Genomic DNA, 20,979 nt, shown 5'->3' on the forward strand with positions numbered 1-20,979 from the left:
AATTGTCAGTCATTTTGAAGGTATTTAAACACAATTGCGACTAAAAGTTTGGAGTGGAAGTTTGAACTTTTTATAAACTCGGTATCTGGGAAGCTTGTGAACTAATCTTCTGCACATCCACAAATCTATCATGAAAATACTTAAAACAAAGTAATTTTCCCCTGCTTCACAGATGGATGTTCAACTGATGACCTAGGACCTTCTACTCTCAAAACTTGTTTGTTTTTCCAAGCTGACAAGCTAACACCCACAGGTCTAATAGCTCTACCAGACTAGATCATCTGGTGGGATCCCCCACCAGGACTTGTTTAACATTCCTGCAGGTAATAAACTTTTAAAGGTTTGGCACTTCAGCGGAAGAACACTGCAGAGGACAGACTTTCTTTATCTAAGATACAGTAGAGAATAAAGATTCTGTCAATATCATTTTAAATATTTTCATGTGCTGTTGATAAGCTATTTGTATTTAGATATGCAGATCATCGTTATGGGTACAAGGTTGACAAGTTTGATTCCTTCATGATCTGAAACTTTCCTCACCATTCTTTATGGTTAACTTTAATGACATTTGCTTTGTTTGAATGATGATAATGTTTCTTTAGAATGTATATCAGTATTTTAACAATGACATTTAAGACTAACATTTTATAACATACAGATGTATTAACAAATGTTTGATACTTTTACAAAGGAAATCAGAAAGGAAACACTGAACCAGCCCCCTAGGTCATCTGATCCCAGCACCGCAGAGGCTGCCCATTGGTTGAACACCTTCTTATGGGCGTGGACCATCCTCACATTTCCAAAAACTTACGACAAACGATTCAGATTCAGAGATGAGAACTAAAAAGAGTTCTACGGAGATGCTTCCAAAACCCTCCTGTGTGACGACTCTTGAGTAAGAATTCTCTTCAGAAATGGAAAGAAAGATGCAGCGGAAGAATTACGGTTGTTGCCGTTATGTAAGCCGCATCGCCATGGACTACATTAGACCTGCATTTTTTAATATTCGTGAAGAGAGAAGATCCGCCTACATTTTGTTCTTTGTTTCTTTATATCTACAATATCTATTGGTCCGCATTGCTGGCAGTAAATCAGAATCGTTTCCAGTGCGGGTTCGACTCCGCCAAGGCTGCCCTTTGTCACCGATTCTGTTCATAACTTTTATGGACAGAATTTCTAGGTGCAGCCGAGGCATTGAGGGTATCCGGTTCGGTGGCCTCAGGATTGGGTCTCTGCTCTTTGCGGATGATGTGGTTCTGTTGGCTTCATCGGGCCGTGATCTTCAGCTCTCACTGGAGCGAGAAAAGGGTGGAAAAGGGTGGAGTGCTCTCTCCGGGTCTGCAATAGGGTCCTGCCCCAAGTGGAGGAGTTCACCTGTCTCGGGGTCTTGTTCACGAGTGAGAGAAGGATGGAGCTAGAGATCGACAGGGGGATAAGGGGGGCGTCTGCAGTGATGCGGACTCTGCATCGGTCTGTCGTGGTTAAGAAGGAGCTGAGCCAAAAGGCAAAGCTCTCGATTTACCAGTCAATCTATGTTCCTACCCTCACCTATGGTCACAAGCTGTGGTTAGTGGCTGAAAGTACAAGATTTTGAGTACCAGCGGCCGAAATGAGTTTTCTCTGTAGGGTGACCGAGCGCTCCCTTAGAGATAGGGTGAGAAGCTTGGTGATCCGGGAGGGGCTCAGAGTATGGCCGCTGCTCCTCCACATCGAGAGGAGCCAGATGAGGTCTGGGAACGCCTCGGGATCCCTCCGGATGAGCTGGTGAATGTGGCCGGGGAGAGGGAAGTCTGGGTTTCCCTGCTTAGGCAGCTGCCCCCGCGACCCGACTCCAGATAAGCGGCAGAAAATGGATGGATGGAGCCCAATGACTCAAACCAGGTGGAGGAAGGTTTAATGAGAATAAATGAAAATAGATCATTGACTTTAGGTACAATCATCCTTTGTATGGTGGCAACTCTCCCCATGAGTGATATGAGTAAGGACCTCCACTGTGTGGGATCATCCTCGACTGTTCTAAGCAGATGGACGTAATTTAGCTTTGTCTGTTCTGACAACCTGGGGGCGGGGGATGTTTATTCCCCCAGGTAGATATTTCCTGGCTGCAACTACAACCAGGAACATGTCAAAATGAAAAATGTGGCTTTATGTGTTTTTCCATAGAAAATGACACCTTCTGGTACATTTGTTAAGTTAGGCTAAAAATTAGTCCAAAATGGTAAAATCTGATGGAAACAGGAAGAAATAAACATGGGAAAGAGGAGTTTACCAAGAGAAATAGGATCTACTTGCCTAAAAATGTATTTTCTTGACCCACTTTGGGCCCCTTAGTACCAACGTGGCCTGGTTTAACCAGCACAGCCTACCTGAGTATTGTTGCTGACCATGTCCATCCCTTTATGACCACAGTGGAGAAGTGGTGCTACTTCCAGCAGGATAATGCACCATGTCACAAAGCTCAGATCATCTCCACCTGCTTTCTAGAACATGACGATGAGTTCACTGGACTCCAACGGCCTCCACAGCCACCAGATCTCAGTCCAGTAGAGCAGCTTTGGGATGTGGTGGAACGGGAGATTCTCATCAATAGGCGCTTTCCGACTGTAGGAACCTTTTGCAGTTCCTATAACCTTTTCAGGAACCAGGCCGTTTTTTCGCGCATTCCGACATATAGGAACTAGGGACCAAGGCCCCCAGTTCCTATAACCATTTTAGCTCCTACTCCGAGGCAGGGTCTGAACGGGGTTCTATAGGAACCCTCATGACGTAGGTGTTTCGTGAGTGGTAGCTACGCCCCTTGCCAGATTTCCGCATTTTGTGTCCCCGCCACATTTAAAAAACACGGTTGCACATACGGACAAAAACAACAACAGAGCAAGCGATAAATGGACCGACGAGGAGGTCGAAGCTCTTCTGACCATCTACGCCACAGAGGATTTTCAGAGAGGTTTTGAAGGTTCGCAGCAAAATATAAAAATATTCCTGACAATCAGCTCTCAGTCAGAGAACATGGGATAACGCGAAGCAGCGCACGTAGAAAATTCACAAATAAATTAAGGACCACGACAACCGGAGTGGGACTAACAGAAAAAACAGTAAATTCGACAGCTTGTACCACCGACATGTTTACTCGGTCAACGCCGCAGCAAATGACTCCTGCGTGCGGCAGGAAAAGCCAGTGTGATATGCAGAGTATATACACATGTAAATAGTTATTTTTGCTCTGCTGTATTCATTATAAAAAAAATAAATGACTTTGTAAAGAGTCTGAAGTATTCAGTTTGTGTCTGTTAGATGTGCTTTGGCCACATCTATAAAATATTAGCTAATAAAAATATTGAGTAGTTATTAAAGATGGCGCCGGTGTGTGTGGCTGCTCGTCTGTTGCTCTCTGTCTGTATCTTATGGGTTTTGAGCTTTGGCTCCCTTCCTGCGGAGTCTCTGCTGATGTACAACCGTCAGTTTCTTATTGATCTTCGGTATGATTTGAGAGTCATACCGAGTTCCTATAATCATCATAAAACTCTTCCTCCGCTGTTATCGGGCATTCCGGCTCACCTGTTCAGGGCGTCGGCCTTCTTCCTGCGTCGGAGGCGCCATCGCAAGCGCGGCAAACGTGGCGGTAGCATGGTGAAGCTGAAGGCATCCCTGGTTCGCTTCTCGCCATGTTCCCGTGGAGAATCTGGATCGTCAGTCCATCCCTTCTCGGTCTCCTGGCGTTTTCTGGATCCACCTGAGGTCTGCCTCGTCCCTGTCACCGGCTTCACGGATCTGGTCCACCGCTCCTGCTCACCGAGACCCCGCCAGCGAGGGGTTAATCCCGGCAACCTGAAGAGGTGTCGTAGCGCTGACCACTCCGGGTCTGCCCGCCAGGCCTGGTCGGCTAACTCCACCACCACTCTTAACCTTGGATTGTTAAACATCCGCTCACTTACAAACAAGGGAGATCTCATCTCAGACTGTAAGTTGGATTTTCTCTTTTTAACTGAAACATGGCAACAGCCGAATGACTTTGTTCACCTCAATGCAGCTACTCCGCCTGGGTTTGTTTACATATCGAAATCTCGCAGCTCAGGTAGAGGAGGCGGTCTCGCGATGATTCACCGCCAGCGGTGGAAAGTAAAGCCACTTGAAGCTCCTGTGATTAATTCATTTGAATACACAGTGTCTCAACTATGTGGTCTGACTCCAACTATTTTATGTACTGTGTATCGACCTCCTAAACCCAATAAGGACTTTTTAAATGATTTTGCATCTATCCTGGAGTACCTGTCCTCACTCTCTCCAAACCTGATCATTCTTGGCGATCTGAACATTCATATGGACAACAGCAATAATCTCCTCTCCAGAGACTTTGGGTCCTGCCTGAACAGTTTTGGACTACATCAATACATAAACTTCCCCACTCACTGTAAAAATCATATTCTGGACTTGGTTTGCTGCTCCGGTTTAACACCTAATGACTGTGAAGCTCATCATTTCCCCCTCTCTGACCACAAACTTATTTCTTTCAACATAAGTGTGTCTCTTTCCAAAATCCACCCTCTCCGTTACATTTCTTTCAGGAAAATCAAGGACATTAATCCGGATACTTTTTCATCTGCCATAAATAACCTCCCCACTGTAAGCAGTATCTCGTCCCCAGATATATTAGTCTGTAACTATAACAAGAACCTCAATAATCTACTTAACACATTTGCTCCAATCAAACACAGACATGTTTCCTTTTCCCGTTCTGCTCCATGGTTCACTCCTTCCCTCCGCAAACTCAAAGCTAAAGGGCGCCGGCTTGAACGCCTTGCCAAGAAAACTGGACTCAGTATCCATAAAGAGATGTATAATAATCACATTCTTCTTTACAAAGACTGCATTAGATCAACTAAATCCGCATACTACTCTGCTATTATCTGCACTAATGAAGGAAATTCCAAATCTCTTTTTTCTTTGTTCAATAAAATTACTAGACCCCCGGACTCTTTTCCCTCACATCTCAACTCAACTGACTTCTGTAACTTCCTTCTGTCCTACTTCACCTCAAAAATTGACAATATCCACCAACAACTCACTTCTGAAGGAGCTGCAGCTTCCACTGCAGACTTTCTTCCTCCATCTTTCTCCATCATTCATTCATTCTCAAGCTTCACCCTTCCTTCTCAAACTAACATATCTGAACTGATTCAGAAAGCCAAACCCTCCACCAGCCCACTTGACCCGATCCCAACAGTCTTGGTAAAGTCCTGTCTCTCCTCACTCTCTCCACACATCACTGCCATAATTCACTCCTCCCTCATGACCGGACATGTTCCACTGGCCTTCAAATCAGCTGCCGTCACACCGATCTTAAAAAAAACCTGGCGCTGATCCATCTGATCCTAATAACCTCCGTCCAATTTCCAACCTTCCCTTCATCTCCAAAATCCTTGAAAAGGTTGTTGCCTCCCAGCTTCATCAACACCTCTCTATCAATAATCTGTTTGAACACTTCCAGTCCGGCTTTCGTCCACTCCACAGCACAGAATCAGCTCTTCTGAAAATAACAAATGACCTTCTGTTGGCAGCTGATTCTGGCCTCATCACCATCCTTATTCTCCTCGATCTTACTGCAGCATTTGATACTATTTCTCACAGCACCCTCCTTAATAGACTGGCATCCATTGGCGTCTCTCATACTCCTCTTACCTGGTTCACTTCATACCTGTCAGACCGCACACAGTTCATTCACATTAAGGATCATTCATCACAATCACTCCCTGTAACAGCCGGTGTGCCCCAAGGTTCTGTCCTGGGGCCTCTTCTGTTTATCATTTATATCCTCCCGCTTGGTCATATTTTCCGTAAATACAATATCAATTTTCACTCTTATGCTGACGATACACAGCTCTACATCTCATCAAAACCAAACTCTTCTGTTCCGCCTTCGTCCCTCTCTGATTGTCTTCTTGAAGTCAAGACATGGTTCTCTTCCAATTTTCTTAAACTCAATAGCAGCAAAACAGAAGTTCTCCTTGTCGGCACACCCACCACTTTAACCAAATCTCACAGTTTCTCTGTTAACATTGACAGCTCCACTATTCTCCCTTCCCCTCAGGTAAAGAGTCTCGGCGTCATTTTCGATAGCACCCTTTCATTTCATTCACACATTAATAGTATCACCCGGTCTGCCTACTTCCACCTCCGAAATATCAACCGCTTGCGTTCATCTCTCACTCCACATGCTGCAGCTATCCTAGTCCACAGTCTGGTCACCTCAAGAATCGATTATTGCAATTCACTTCTTTTTGGTCTCCCCGATAAATCACTTCATAAATTACAGCTTCTTCAGAACTCTGCTGCCCGGATTATCACTTGCACACCTTCTTTTCAACACATCACACCGGTTCTTAAACAACTTCACTGGCTCCCTATAAAATTCAGAGTTAACTACAAGATCCTGCTTTTCACCTTCAAATGTCTCCATAATCTGGCCCCTCCATATCTGTCTGACCTACTCCATATAGCTACTCCCTCCCGCACTCTCAGATCATCTTCCACCATTCACCTTTCTGTGCCCCGTGCCCGTCTCACTACCATGGGGAGCAGAGCCTTCAGTCGCTCTGCTCCCCAGTTATGGAACACACTCCCACCTGAACTCCGTAACATTGACTCACTCCCATCTTTTAAATCACAACTTAAAACTCATCTGTTCAAACTGGCCTTTTCATCTTAATGTTTTTAACTGTTTGTTGCATGATGTTTGTTTTGATGTTTGTTTTATGTTTATAACTGTTTTAATTGTTTTATGTTTTTAACTGTTTTAATTGTTTTGTGAGGTGACCTTGGGTCTTGAAAGGCGCCTTGAAATAAAATTTATTATTATTATTATTATTATTAACTTATCACAGCTATGAAATATTAAATAATCCATCTTTGGTCGCTACATTTTAAGTCTTATCCTGGGTGTAAATTACATTAGTTTATCAACTTTATAATATGCTCCATATCACAGAACGAAGTTTATCATGTTTCACCAAGATCTGGCATCAAATACTTGTGGACACAAATTACACACCTGTAAACATTTCACCACCTTTTTATATTTTTACCTTCATATACGCTAAATCTGTGTGACTAAGTCCTCATAATTCTAAACCATAACTCAGTCACAACCAACCCTTCAGTGACGGATTTCTTCTTCACCTTTCTACTGATGATTCCATAAAACACACAGCTTAATAGCAGATGATAAGATCTTTATTTTGCACATAACACACACACACAAAAAAGAAAAAAAAATGAAATGATGCATTTTCTATGGAACACTTTCTCTTTAAATGTGTACATCATGTATACATGTATGTTCTGTCTGTCGAACTTCCAGAACATGATGCTTATTATGAAGAGGTGTGTAGTGATTAGCTGGAAGGCAGGAGGTAAAGCATCCAGACTGTTCTCCATCTCCTTCAGTATCTGCAGCAGGTGGTTGTGTCCATCCTCTCCAGTGCAGCTTCAGGCGGCCACAGATGTATTTAAATATCTCCCTGGACATACAGAAATTCTCTATCCACTGCTCATCGGTAAAATTGAGAACAACCTTTTCCCACTAGTTATCAGCTTTGCTCCGGACCAGCCGGACGGTGAGGAGTTCAATGAGCTGCAGCAACGTCTGAAACAGAACACGAGTTACAATAAACCTGCCGTCTGAAATATCTACTCATAAGACACGTATACAATCGGCGCATGTTTAATAAGTTAAACTTACACGTCGTCTCCTTTGTCTGCGGCGGATCTCCTGCCGCTGGATTCTTCATCTTCTGACTTTCAGGAGCCTTCCAGCCTCGACGTGAGACGCCTGGTTGTATCGTCCATCAGTAACATCTCCATCAAGCAGAGCATGAACACGACGATCTCTTCGTTCTCCATATTAGCTTGCCGTGTTGTTTTGTTTTTAGCGGGTTTTGTTTTGTTGTTATGTGGCGCTAAAGTCCCACATCACTGTCGCAGACGTATGCGTCACATCGGTCCCGCTACCGCCCCCAACTCATGTGCGAATGCAACATGAAACAGTTCCCCTGGAGAAGAGCCGTTCTTAGAACTAAGACAGTTATTAGAACTGCGTTCTTAGAACTTCTCTGTCGGAATGCGCCTATGGATGCAGCTGAAAAACCTGCAGCAACTGTGTGATGCTGTCATGTCAATATGGAGAAAACCTCTGAGGAAGGTTTCCACCACCTGCTTCATCTATCACACCAGGATTAAAAAGGTCCGACCCGGTACTAGAAGGTGGACCTGATGAAGAGGACGACCCCGTACTAGAAGGTGGACCTGATGAAGAGGATGACCCGGTACTAGAAGGTGGACCTGATGAAGAGGACGACCCGGTACTATCTGGTGGACCTGATGAAGAGGACGACCCGGTACTAGAAGGTGGACCTGATGAAAAGGACGACCCGGTACTAGAAGGTCAACCTGATGAAGAGGACGACCCGGTACTAGAAGGTGGACCTGATGAAGAGGACGACCCGGTACTAGAAGGTGGACCTGATGAAGAGGATGACCCGGTACTAAAAGGTGGACCTGATAAAGAGGACGACCCGGTACTAGAAGGTGGACCTGATGAAGAGGACGACACTTAGTTTCAGCATAGAAGGTTTTATTTTTTTGTATAATCAATGTGAATATTTGTTGTTTTTCTTTCCTTCTGCCACCACCAAAAGGCTGCTTTGCTTTGGATAATTAAAATTAAGGTACAGTAAAGTCACACATTCAGATAGCTATCAGAAATGTGTTTTTTAATAAAAATGTTTAAGACTTTGCTTGTCTTCTAAGATGTCCATGCAGAGAAATGTACACTATCGCCCCCCTGTGGTCACAGATTCTGATGAATCAGCGATTTGGTGAAACACCTATCGTTGTAAAAGTGTTTTGGTAAACTTGTAAAAGTGTTGCAGTCGATGTAAAGTTGCTTTGTTGGTGGTAGAAGTTTTTCAGCAATGTGTTCAGAACTTTGTAAAATGTTATGCACATGTAAGTTTGCATCAGTGATTGTAAAAGTGTTTTGGCATTGTACTTTTGTTTTGTAAATGTAAATATGGTTTCTATGATGTAAATGTGCATTGTTAATATGTAAAACTGTTGCAGTCGATGTAAATGTGTATTGCAAAAATGTGTTTCACTCGATTTAATATTGTTTTGCACTTCCCGGCCACTGTACAAATGGCTAAAATGCATTAAATACCAAATTCAGCTCACATTCTTGGTTAAAACAATTATTTATATTTTATTCAAAGCAAAGCAACTGAAAACTTATTAGAAACCGGATGTTTGTTCAGTGTGAAAACAGTTTCACATCCAAGTTATTTAAGACTTTTAGACAGCAAGCAAACTAAAATGACATTAATCCAACATAAACGATGGGAATGCCTAAAAAGAGCCTTTACGAGACAAATGTAAATTGAATTATTGCTTGTGTAACTGTGGTTATTGCTCGGGTAGCTTTGGTTCCTACCCACCCTTGTTTCAGGAGGGAAGATAGAAAACGACGGAGTTATTCTCTGAGAATGTTTCAGAGAGAGCGCGAGTCATTAAGCTGTTCCAGTCATAGATAATATAATAAAGGTCTTTAAAATATTTATATATCTATTGTAAAGGTGGCTAACATGAGTTCATAATTTAAAGAAGTTCATCTTAATTTGTGGTTGTAGCATTCATATTTTATTCTGCAACTTCCTGTAAACTCGGAAATGTCTTATTTTGAAAGGGTCGTATCTCATGTTAACAACAGCAATTGACGGTGTAAAAAAATGACGGCAAACGAAACGTAAACGTATTTCACGGAGCTAATACGGTAATGAGATGCAGTAAAAAGCACAGTACCAGCCTTAGCTAGGGATGGTGAAACCGAGGCCTCATGAATCATCGAACCAACTTTGACCCAAATGCTTGAAAATGGCTTAGTGTTCTGAATCATTGACCAAACCAAAGAGCTCCATCTGCTGGCTGTGGGCATCTGATGCATCAGAAGGACAACGTTGACACCTCACATCTGTCATCCCTATCTCAACTTTGAATACGTGTTCAATAAACGATACGTAATCTACCATCCGAGTGAATATTTATTTTCTGTTGTTCATATAAATAACAAGGAGGGGTATTAGGCAACATTTGTTTAGGTAACAGAATTGTGGTGTAACTTAAGTAAACCAATCTGTAATGATAGTAGTTACTCAGTGGGAAGGCATGAAGGAAGGGTGTTTGTGGAACGGGTATAGTGACTGTTATTTTATACAGTTGTAGTAAAATTGTTTACTGTTTTATGTGTCTTATTATTTATAATAGAAATTGCAAATGCGTGTTATCGTCTACCTCATGAGTTGTTTTCTTTTTCATAGCTGATCATTGTTAAATGTGGCACAACAGTTTATAGCACACTGCACATTTATGTACATAGATTATTTACAGTTTTTTTGTTTTGTTTATCTTCTATCTAGTTTTTTTTCCAAATTGTTTATTTTTATTTTATAATGTTTTATGGCATTCAGGTTGGACGGCAAAGTAAGATTTTCATTGTTCAGGGAAACTTGTTTCCTTACTGTGCAAATGACAAAGACACTTTGAATCTTGAAATGTATTATGAGAAAAAAAAACTTTGGTAACATTGTGATGTGTCATAGATTTTTATTTAAAAACGTATTTTCTGTCAGGCTTCAGTCTGCTCCTCTTCTGGCACACTACCTCCCCAGCTTTGGAGAGGTTGCACCTGAAAGAAACACAAGAACAAAATTGTAATTAACCAAGTTTAAAAACATTAAATTCTCTGCTTATGGTGATCAGAAACCAGCTTGGTGTCTAAGGTCCCGCAGGTGGTGGTTTTCCTCTGCAGCTGCAGACTGAGACGTTTCCTCTGATGCTTCTGGTTGAAGTTTATGATTAACTTTAAAGTCTGCTCTTTGCAAGGCTATTTAAAAAACATCTATATAAAGAAAGGGGAATTAAGCTTACCTGTGATGTTGAAAGCACCGCCTGCTCCATCCTTCTCTCATACTCCGAGCTCCTTAAACAGTTACCATGGCAACGGCGTCTCTTTTTTTTTTTTTTTTATTGAAGCATTGAAGCATATAAAAATGTACATAGAACACTGTAGTAACAACAGCCGCCAGGGGGTTACATACATTTAGAGGCTGTAATTCAGAGTCACACAGTTATAAAAATACATTAAAGAAAGCACATATGTTAAGGGTCTTAATGGCTTTCATATTTGTTGAATTTTTAATAGTTATAATATATTGCCTGGCTTCATTATTAAACACGGGAAATAATGGTTTCTGATTAGTGTAACGACATTTATGGATGTGCCATTTGGCTAAATAGATAATAAGATTAATGATATAGAAGTGTTGACTTTTTTCAAATGGAAAGTCAGTGAAGCCAAACAATATATGGTCAAAACAAAGTGAAAAGAGAGGCTCGATATGAGTAGATATAAAGGTACAGACATCTTCCCAGAATTTAGTAGATAAGGGGCATGACCAAAACAAATGAAATACATCCTCAGGGTAAATTTCACAGAGTGAACACATAACATCAATGTCTTTTTTGAATCGTTGTAAATAAACTTTTGAGGGGTAAAACCTGTGAATTATTTTGTAAGATACTTCCTTAGTTTTATTGTTGATTAAGTATTTGGCAGGTAGGTTCCAGATCTTTTCCCAATCAAGGTTGTCAACAAGGGAGTTCCAATAAGCTACCACATATGGAACTGATACAACATCCCTCTGAAACAATGAGCGTATACGGCGATTGCTGTCACGAGTAGAAGAAAAACATATTGGTCCAATTTCAAGTCTGTTCAGATCAATCGGTAACAAGGTTTGACTTTGTCCCGCTATAGAATTAAATAGCATAATTACTCCATTGGGGATTGCATTTCTGATAATATTAAACTCTTTAATAGGAAGTAAGATGCTATATTTTTGGGTGAATTCTTCATAAGTCATTAAAGATCCATCAGAGTTAAACAGTTGATGGACTAAGAGAATGTTGTGGGAGAACCAGGAAGGATAGAATAAACATTTGTTTCTGAATAAGATGTCTTTGTTGTTCCATATGTAGTATCTATGTGGGGAGAAATTATGTTAGTAAATCATTGACCATGAGAGAAGCATCTGTTTGTGAAAGTAGGAAAGTTTCGCAGGTAATTTTTCAGCTTTGTAATTACAGAAAAGAAGAAAATCTAAACCACCTAATTTACAGAAAATAAAATTTGGTATAAAGTTCCAAATTGAGGATGGTCTCTTAAAGAATTGTCTGAGCCAGTTTATTTTAAATGTATAGTTTAAAGTGTAAAAGTCTAAGAAGTTAAGGCCACCTTTATCATAAGGATTCATTATCACTGATTTTTTTATGTAATGGTTTTTATTCCTCCATACAAAGTTAAACAGCATCTTATCAATCTTTTTTAAGACCTTTTGATTCACCTGAAGAGATAAAGCAGCGTATGTAAGATGAGAAATGCCCTCAGCTTTGGTTAGTAAAGTTCTTCCTCTCAACGACAAATCTCTCTGCAGCCACTGATTAAGCTTCTTTCGGGTTTTGTCAATAATAGGATCAAAATTTAGATTGCATCTGGCTTCTCTATCTTTAGTTATGACAATTCCTAAATAGGTAATGGTTTCTTTCACTGGTATATTGCAGATAGACGGTGAGACACAAAGTTTAAGAGCAAGCAGTTCACATTTCTTAATGTTCAGACAGAGACCAGAAGCAGCAGAGAAAGTTTTTATGAGATCAATAGATAGCGGTATCTGAGAGGAATCTTTTAAAAATAAAGTTGTATCATCAGCCAGCTGGCTGATGATAATTTCCTTGTCTGCAATTGAGATACCCTTTAATGGACTAAGTTTTATAGAATCGGTAAGAAGCTGAGAGCAAAGTAAAAAGAGATAGGGTGAGATGGGGCATCCCTGTCTTACACCACGCTTAAGGGAGAAGCGAGGAGACGTTCCAGCTTGTAGTCTAATTGAGCAATTTCCGTCTGTATACATTGTTTTAATAGCCCTTCTGAAGTATGAGCCATAACCAAACTTCTCTAAGGCACTAAAAATGAAATTATGTTCGAGCGTGTCAAACGCTTTGTAAAAATCTAGGAAAAGGATGAAGCTTTCATCATAGCAGAAATCTGAATAGTCTATTAGGTCTAACACTAGTCTAATGTTGTTGGAGATGTGTCTGTTTCTCATGAAGCCGGATTGAGTCTCATCAATTACATGATCTAGAACAGATTTTATTCTTTTCGCAAATATCGTTGCAAATATCTTGTAGTCATTATTTAGCAAACAAATAGGGCGCCAATTATCAATAAGTAATAAGTCCTTATTTGGTTTTGGTATTAAAGTTATGAGGCCTTGAGTTAAAGTGGGAGGAAGAGATTCATTACCAATACATTCTATGAAAAGATGGAGGAGAAAGGGTGCTAGCTGTTTAGAAAATGCTTTGTAGAATTCTGAGGTTATACCATCCGTGCCTGGAGACTTGTTGGGCTTGAGCTGATCAATAGCAGATATAATTTCCTGTAGCGTCAAAGGTTTATCACAAGATTCTTTCAAATCAATATCAATTGGTTTAGTTTTTGTGAGTGACCTAAGAAACTGATAAGCAGATTTTTCATTATATTTGGATTCATATAATTTTGTGTAAAATTCCGAGCAATATTTAGCAACTTTCTTTGGATCGTCAGTGATACCTCCATCAATGTTTAGTTTTTGTATTGTGTTGTTTTTAGCATGAGATTTTTCAAGACGAAAAAAATAGGCTGTATTCTGTTCTCCTTCCTCCAGCCATCTTCTTCTACTTCTAATAAATGCACCTTTGGCCTTTGACCTATAAATGTCATCTAATTTGTTTTGTAAACTGGTTAAGTGTTGACGTTCGTTTTCAGTTAAATTTTCAGGTATATTCTGAGTTAACGATGTAATTTCTGAAATTAAAGTTTCTTCTTCAGATTTTTTAGCCTTAGCAATAGAGCTTCCATATGTTCTTAAGAATTTTGATAATTCAAATTTTAGGAGTTCCCAATTATTACGAAATGAATTTTCTATTAGGGCTTTTTGCCAGAAGCGATTAATTAATGAGAGGACCATTACAGACACAGCTTCATGTTTTAAAATAGAGCTGTTCAATTTCCAATATGAGCTTCGGAGGCGAACATTAGGAATTAGGTAGATTACAATTGAGATTGCTTTGTGATCTGTTAGTGGGGTAGCGAGAATATTAACATTTATATTATTACTATCAAGACAACTGGAAATAAGCCAAAAATCTATGCGTGATAATATGGGATGAGAACACTGCCATAATCTGAAACTGAAAGAAAACGTTTTGAAACTTTGAAAGTCAGTGTTTGAAAATTTAAGACCTGAAATAAAGTTTTGCAAGTCTGAAAATAAGTTTTGAAACCTTGAAAAGTATTTTGAAAGTCTGAAAAAAAAGTTTGAATCTCTGCAAGCATAATTTTGTACTTGAATTTTTATTTTTCATAAGTGCAACATGCATATTACAGAGTTTCAGCCTCACATTTTCAGAGATTCAAACCTCTTGTTGCAACCTTACAGATTTCAAGTCTACATTTTCAGAGTTTCAAATATGGCATTGTTCTCCCACCACATTAGTTTGTAAAAAACTTTTGAAACCTTGTAATATGAGATCTGAAAACTGCTGTGTGCATCTTCGCAAAAAAGCTTTGAAACCTTGAAAAGTATTTTGAAAGTCTGACAAAAAAGTTTGAATCTCTGCAAGCATAATTTTGTACTTGAATTTTTATTTTTCATAAGTGCAACATGCATATTACAGAGTTTCAGCTTCACATTTTCAGAGATTCAAACCTCTTGTTGCAACCTTACAGATTTCAAGTCTACATTTTCAGAGTTTCAAATATGGCATTGTTCTCCCACCACATTAGTTTGTAAAAAACTTTTGAAACCTTGTAATATGAGATCTGAAAACTGCTGTGTGCATCTTCGCAAAAAAGCTTTGAAACCTTGAAAAGTATTTTGAAAGTCTGAAAAAAAAGTTTGAATCTCTGCAAGCATGATTTTGTACTTGAATTTTTATTTTTCATAAGTGCAACATGCATATTACAGAGTTTCAGCCTCACATTTTCAGAGATTCAAACCTCTTGTTGCAACCTTACAGATTTCAAGTCTACATTTTCAGAGTTTCAAATATGGCATTGTTCTCCCACCACATTAGTTTGTAAAAAACTTTTGAAACCTTGTAATATGAGATCTGAAAACTGCTGTGTGCATCTTCGCAAAAAAGTTTTGAAACCTTGAAACCTGAGTTTTGAAATGTTAAAATCTTCTCCAAACATCATTTTGTAAGGATTAAATTTTACTTTGAAATCTGGGCGGATGAACTTTTCGGAGTTTCGTCTGCACCGCTGCGAGTTGCGATGAGGTGATTTATGGCAGTGTTCTCTCGCTGCTTTGATTTGAAACTCTGAAACCCACACTCTGAAAAACTAGAAAGAAAAAAAAAGAAAAAAAAAAACGGCTCCGGGGGAGGGACACTCGCCTCTTCTAACTAATCGTTTCCCTTGTAATGTATTAGTCCAATCACATGTAAGAACGCACAGTTCTTGTCACCGTTGCCGGGCGCTGAGACGAAGCTCAAATCGTGGCACGGCAACTACCGGTTGTGGCCGCGACTTGTCACGGACTGCCAGGGCCTGCCGAAGCGGATGGCCCGACTCTCCATAGCCTAACGTTTATAACCGTAAACAAATGTCTTTAGGCACAGAAATGTTGGTGGATGTAAGCTGCTTCAACCGTGCTGCGGCAGCTCTTTGGAGCACCAGGGAACGGGGGACGTGCCTGCAACCTGCACCAGGCATGATCCAGATGGTAAGTATAATGAGAGGATTAATGTGATTTTATGTACAGAATACGAGAATAAAACCCCACTAATAAAGACACCATGCTGTATGTCAGTGGTCACTTGTTTGAGGAGCCTTATTTTCGTGAGAGCACCATGACTTCCAAGTCACGTGTACGCGCACCTCACGAACATCAAACTTGTGCCAATATAACATCATATTCGGAGTATGGTTATTACTGAAAGAAACGGAATGGATCAAGTACAGTATTTGGAGAATTTGACAAAGTGAGTTAATAAACACGCAGTGTTGACAAATTAATTGCATTCTTTTAATCTAAGAAGAATCGGAAACTTCATGGAAAATAATATAAAATATAATCTCAAACAGCTGCCATTGTTGCCATGAGCTGCACAGCCAGCATACAGCTGGTTTTGTTTGTGGAAACTGGTGTTGATAAGATTAAATAAAGAATATTTTTTATCATCCAATTATTGCTAGTGTAATAATTAATCACTTAACCTTTAATTAGTCCTCTCATTTTTTTCTTTTGTTTTGGGTTTTCTTGCTCCCAATCATATAAACTATGCTGTAGTTTTAGCTACTCAAATCTCTTCTGTACTACGCTGAATAAAATTAACATTTTTATTCCCCCAGCCCATCACAGTTTGCCAACCAGTTGCCGCTGCCTGCAACGACCCCACAAAAGTGCTGCTTGGCACCAGGTCTGCCTGTTTACAGCTGCTGCAACAGATACTGCACCTACAAGCATGTCCTTGTATCGGTACAGCTGAAGTCATAATACATTGTTTTGGGGTGTCCAAACCCTTTCTGATAGTTTGTTCTATGTGGTTGTAATTGTCCCAGCTAAAGTAAAAAAATGTAACCTGTAGTTAATTCATAACAAACATTTTATTTAAAGAAAACACTTAACCTGTTAGTTTTTTTTATTAGTTTTAACACTTGTACTTTACAAACTAAAATGTTTAATGTTTTGTGTGTGTCTTTGTAGGTGTTGCTGTTTAACTAAAAGTTGATTTGTTGACTGTGGCCTCCTTTATGGTAATTCTGGACAAATAAAAGAAAGATGATACAGCATTTTGAAAGAGTGCTGTCTTTAATAATATTTTTATAAAGAAAAAGGACAGAGTCTGTAGGTAATCTCCACTGGAGTTGGCCAGTTTGCCAGATGCTGTGTTTTATTATGATCATTGAACAATCTTAATCATCTTCACATCTGGCAAAAACTTTGTAGTTTTTTTGGCAATGATTTCAACGCAGAACATCTCATAGTCCTGCTTTCTTTCAAAAATAAAAGTTCAGAGATCTGCTGGAGAACTCTCATCAAGTTCCTCATCCCAACTTTGCAAAGCCTTCGTGTCTCATTTTGTTCATCTTTGCTCATTAAGACAGCTGGAAACACAACTTCCACTGAAGCTTAAAGTTCGGCACCGATCAGCTGCAGCCATGATGTCACGTAGTAAAATCCTTTCCTGCGAAAGGGCACACATTTTTAAGTTAGTTTTCATATTAATTAAGATGGACAAAGATGGATTTTTCAACATTTCATATTTAATATCTTTGTGGCCTTTAATATACAGTAGGTAGGTAGGTAGGTAGAGAGGTAGTAGGCAGGTAGTAGAGAGGAAAGGTTGGTCAGGGTGAGAGGTGACGTACAACAAGGTGTCCTGAAGGGATTTGAACCTTGGCCACATTAGCACCTTGACAAAGGTGCAGCTGCTCAACCAGTGACCTAAATGACATTCCTACATATCTTGTGTTTTTTTTTTTCTATATGAAACACCAGAAAGTTAGTTACCTATAAAAATTGAGTTTGGGCATCAGTTAAAATATTTAGTGAGCAGCATCCGTCAAGGTAGGGAGGTTAAAAATGTCTCACCTGTTCAGTTTCTGTGTCTTCAACTGGAGTCTTATCTGCAGGGCTGCAAAAAAATCAATGACATAAAAAAGATTAATACTCACTTGAGCAACATATTGGTGTGAAGGAGACCATAGCTACAACAAAATCACTGTCCTGTACCTTTCACTATGCTTGGATGCACTTTCCAGGAGCACACATTCTGCTTCACACCTGAAATGTGGCCTTTTTTTCAAACCACAGAATCATAACCTAAAATCACATAAAGAACAATAGCCATAATAAAACACTGTTAATATTTTAAAATGCTCATATTTACCGCAGCTGGTTCTATATATTAATGTTGGTGCATATCTTCAGTAGCTCACCTCAGGCAGAACGACCTCTGTGATGAATTGCTGCTTCTCAGCAACAGAAGCCGGCGATGACGGCGTTTTGTCCCAGTCGCTGGATGCTGCTAAGTCAAGCAAAGACAAATAAAATCAGTATATTTGATAGAGGAGATTGGTAATATAACAGCAATCTCACTGACATATATGTAACCTGAAAGAGCATGTTTTTCCATCTACCTCTTTTCCCCTCTTAGTCCTCTATATATTTGTAATATGTCAATAGGGTATGTCATTATGTCACTATCTTTCTGCCCAAAACAACAATGCATACTACAAACATCACTAAATAATGCAAAAATAAAAATAAAAATATATAATTTTCTCTTAATGTTTCCGAAGGGTCGGATCCAATCCTGCATGTTCCACAGATAAAGTCTGTTGGAAAGAACGCAGCCTTTCTCCAGATTTCTTTGCAAATCCTGTATTGACTAATGTTTAGTTGTTTATAAAGTTTATATTGTCTGAACAACTGTAAGCACCGTCGTGGCTAGTGTTAATTTTATCAGACATTTTAAAATTTTGTCTCAGTTTTAGTCCAGTTTCAATCGCGCTTATTAGTTTTTATCACATTTAATCAACCTCATCTCATTTTTATTTAGTCAAGTTTTAGTTGACTATAAGTTGAGCATTTTAGTCTTTTAGTCCAAGAAAACATAACTTTATTTGTCTAGTCTTAGTCAACAAAAACTGTCAATTTTAGTCTAGTTTGTCAGGACAAACATTTAACCCTTTTAATTTTGTCAGCAGATAATACTGAACATTGTTAGTAGTTAGTAGAACTTTGTTAAATGTAGTTTAACATTGTTAAACTACATTTAACATTTAAAACTCATACTTAAAATATAACAATCCTATTTTATGTAGAAATTATTACAGGCATTTTTATGTTTATATGCATTTATTTATATTAATATTGATGCCAATTCAAATCAAACGTCCTTGTGATAGTAACCTGAAGACAAACAGAACAGCATTTTGTTTTTTTTTTTAGCTTGGAACCCCATTTTCATATCAGAAAACTAGCGACCCCAGACATTCAAAACACAATTTAACTTTTTTTTATACCACATTTAGACAATTTCATGTATGAAAATGCAGGTTAAAGATGTTTTGAAGTGTGGCATATTATTTTATTTAGATGATTTGTTTTAGTACGTTTTAGTTTGCATCCATGTGTAGCTCTGAAGTGTTTTGTGTTCACTATAGTTCGCTTGCAGCTCCTAGATTAGCTCATACTTCTAATCTAGTCTGCTTTAATTAAACTTGCAGTCCAACTGAAAACATAGTTACCTGACCAGTATAACGTGTCTAAGTTAGCATAAATTCAACTTCACACATAATTCTACCAACAAGTGGCTACTATCGCTACAAGCTACAAAGCTAGTAAGTTAGCCAGCGGTTTGTGGTCGGTTTAATGTTCTTGTTGGAAAATGACAGCCGTTGGTTTAATGTTACATTAAACAACCACCACCAAACGTTTTGTTAACTTACCACGATGTCTTTGTGCTGAACTGCGATGTGTCGCTTCATGTTTGTGTTTTTCCTGCTACCTTGTGCCTTTTTTTCCTTCTTCTTTTTTTCCCTTCAATCTAGCAAGAATTGGTGCATATATCACGTCTTCTCTTTCTCTGTAGCTCCGTGCAAAGCAATTAATGTTTTATTTTTAACTTTTCACCGTGACTCCACCTCCTGACTGACCCATGTGTGTAAACGTGCCTGCTGCATGTTTGACGAGGGGCGTGTGTGAGTGGCCAAAGACCCGAGGAGGAGGCGGAGGAGACAGGATTTGACAAAGTCATATGATATAATAATATAATTTTCGTCTCGTCTTTGTTCGTTAACTAAAATTTCCATACATTTTATTCCAGTTTTTATTTAGTGAACTACATTTTCGTCTCGTTTTTATTAGTTCACGAAAATGCATTCTGATTTAGTCCCAGTTATTGTTCATTAATAGGTGTTTTATACAAGTCTAGTCTAGTTTTCGTCCGGTGAAAAATGTGAGTTGACGAAAATATTTTTGTTTAGTTTTTGTTAGTGTCGTTCGAACAACTGACATACAGCACGGTCTAACAGTAGGGTATTAGTAACTTTTATGCAACAAGGACTATATACGTTTACAATCCAAATACAAGTCGTGGCTGTACATAAAATCACATTAATCCTCTCATTATACTTACCATCTGGATCATGCCTGGTGCAGGTTGCAGGCACTTCCCCCGTTCCCTGGTGCTCCAAAGAGCTGCCGCAGAACGGTTGAAGCAGCTTACATCCACCAACATTTCTGTGCCTAAAGACATTTGTTTACGGTTATAAACGTTAGGCTATGGAGAGTCGGGCCATCCGCTTCGGCAGGCCCTGGCAGTCCATGACAAGTCGCGGCCACAACCGGTAGTTGCCGTGCCACGATTTGAGCTTCGTCTCAGCGCCCGGCAACGGTGACAAGAACTGTGCGTTCTTACATGTGATTGGACTAATACATTACAAGGGAAACGATTAGTTAGAAGAGGCGAGTGTCCCTCCCCCGGAGCCGTTTTTTTTTTCTTTTTTTTCTTTCTAGTTTTTCAGAGTGTGGGTTTCAGAGTTTCAAATCAAAGCAGCGAGAGAACACTGCCATAAATCACCTCATCGCAACTCGCAGCGGTGCAGACGAAACTCCGAAAAGTTCATCCGCCCAGATTTCAAAGTAAAATTTAATCCTTACAAAATGATGTTTGGAGAAGATTTTAACATTTCAAAACTCAGGTTTCAAGGTTTCAAAACTTTTTTGCGAAGATGCACACAGCAGTTTTCAGATCTCATATTACAAGGTTTCAAAAGTTTTTTTACAAACTAATGTGGTGGGAGAACAATGCCAT

At 39.4% G+C, this 20,979-nt stretch overlaps 2 protein-coding genes across 2 annotated transcripts in view; one reads left to right on the forward strand and one right to left on the reverse strand.

Moving 5' to 3' along the window:
* The window catches only part of LOC121641689 (E3 SUMO-protein ligase ZBED1-like), a 631,274-nt gene that overhangs the window by 356,953 nt on the left and 253,342 nt on the right, over nucleotides 1–20,979 (reverse strand). The gene's annotated exons all lie outside the window — the stretch shown is intronic.
* The window catches only part of LOC121641698 (gastrula zinc finger protein XlCGF8.2DB-like), a 54,550-nt gene that overhangs the window by 11,234 nt on the left and 22,337 nt on the right, over nucleotides 1–20,979 (forward strand). The gene's annotated exons all lie outside the window — the stretch shown is intronic.

Source organism: Melanotaenia boesemani, chromosome 6 (genome assembly GCF_017639745.1).
Source record: "Melanotaenia boesemani isolate fMelBoe1 chromosome 6, fMelBoe1.pri, whole genome shotgun sequence".
Lineage (NCBI taxonomy): Eukaryota > Metazoa > Chordata > Actinopteri > Atheriniformes > Melanotaeniidae > Melanotaenia > Melanotaenia boesemani.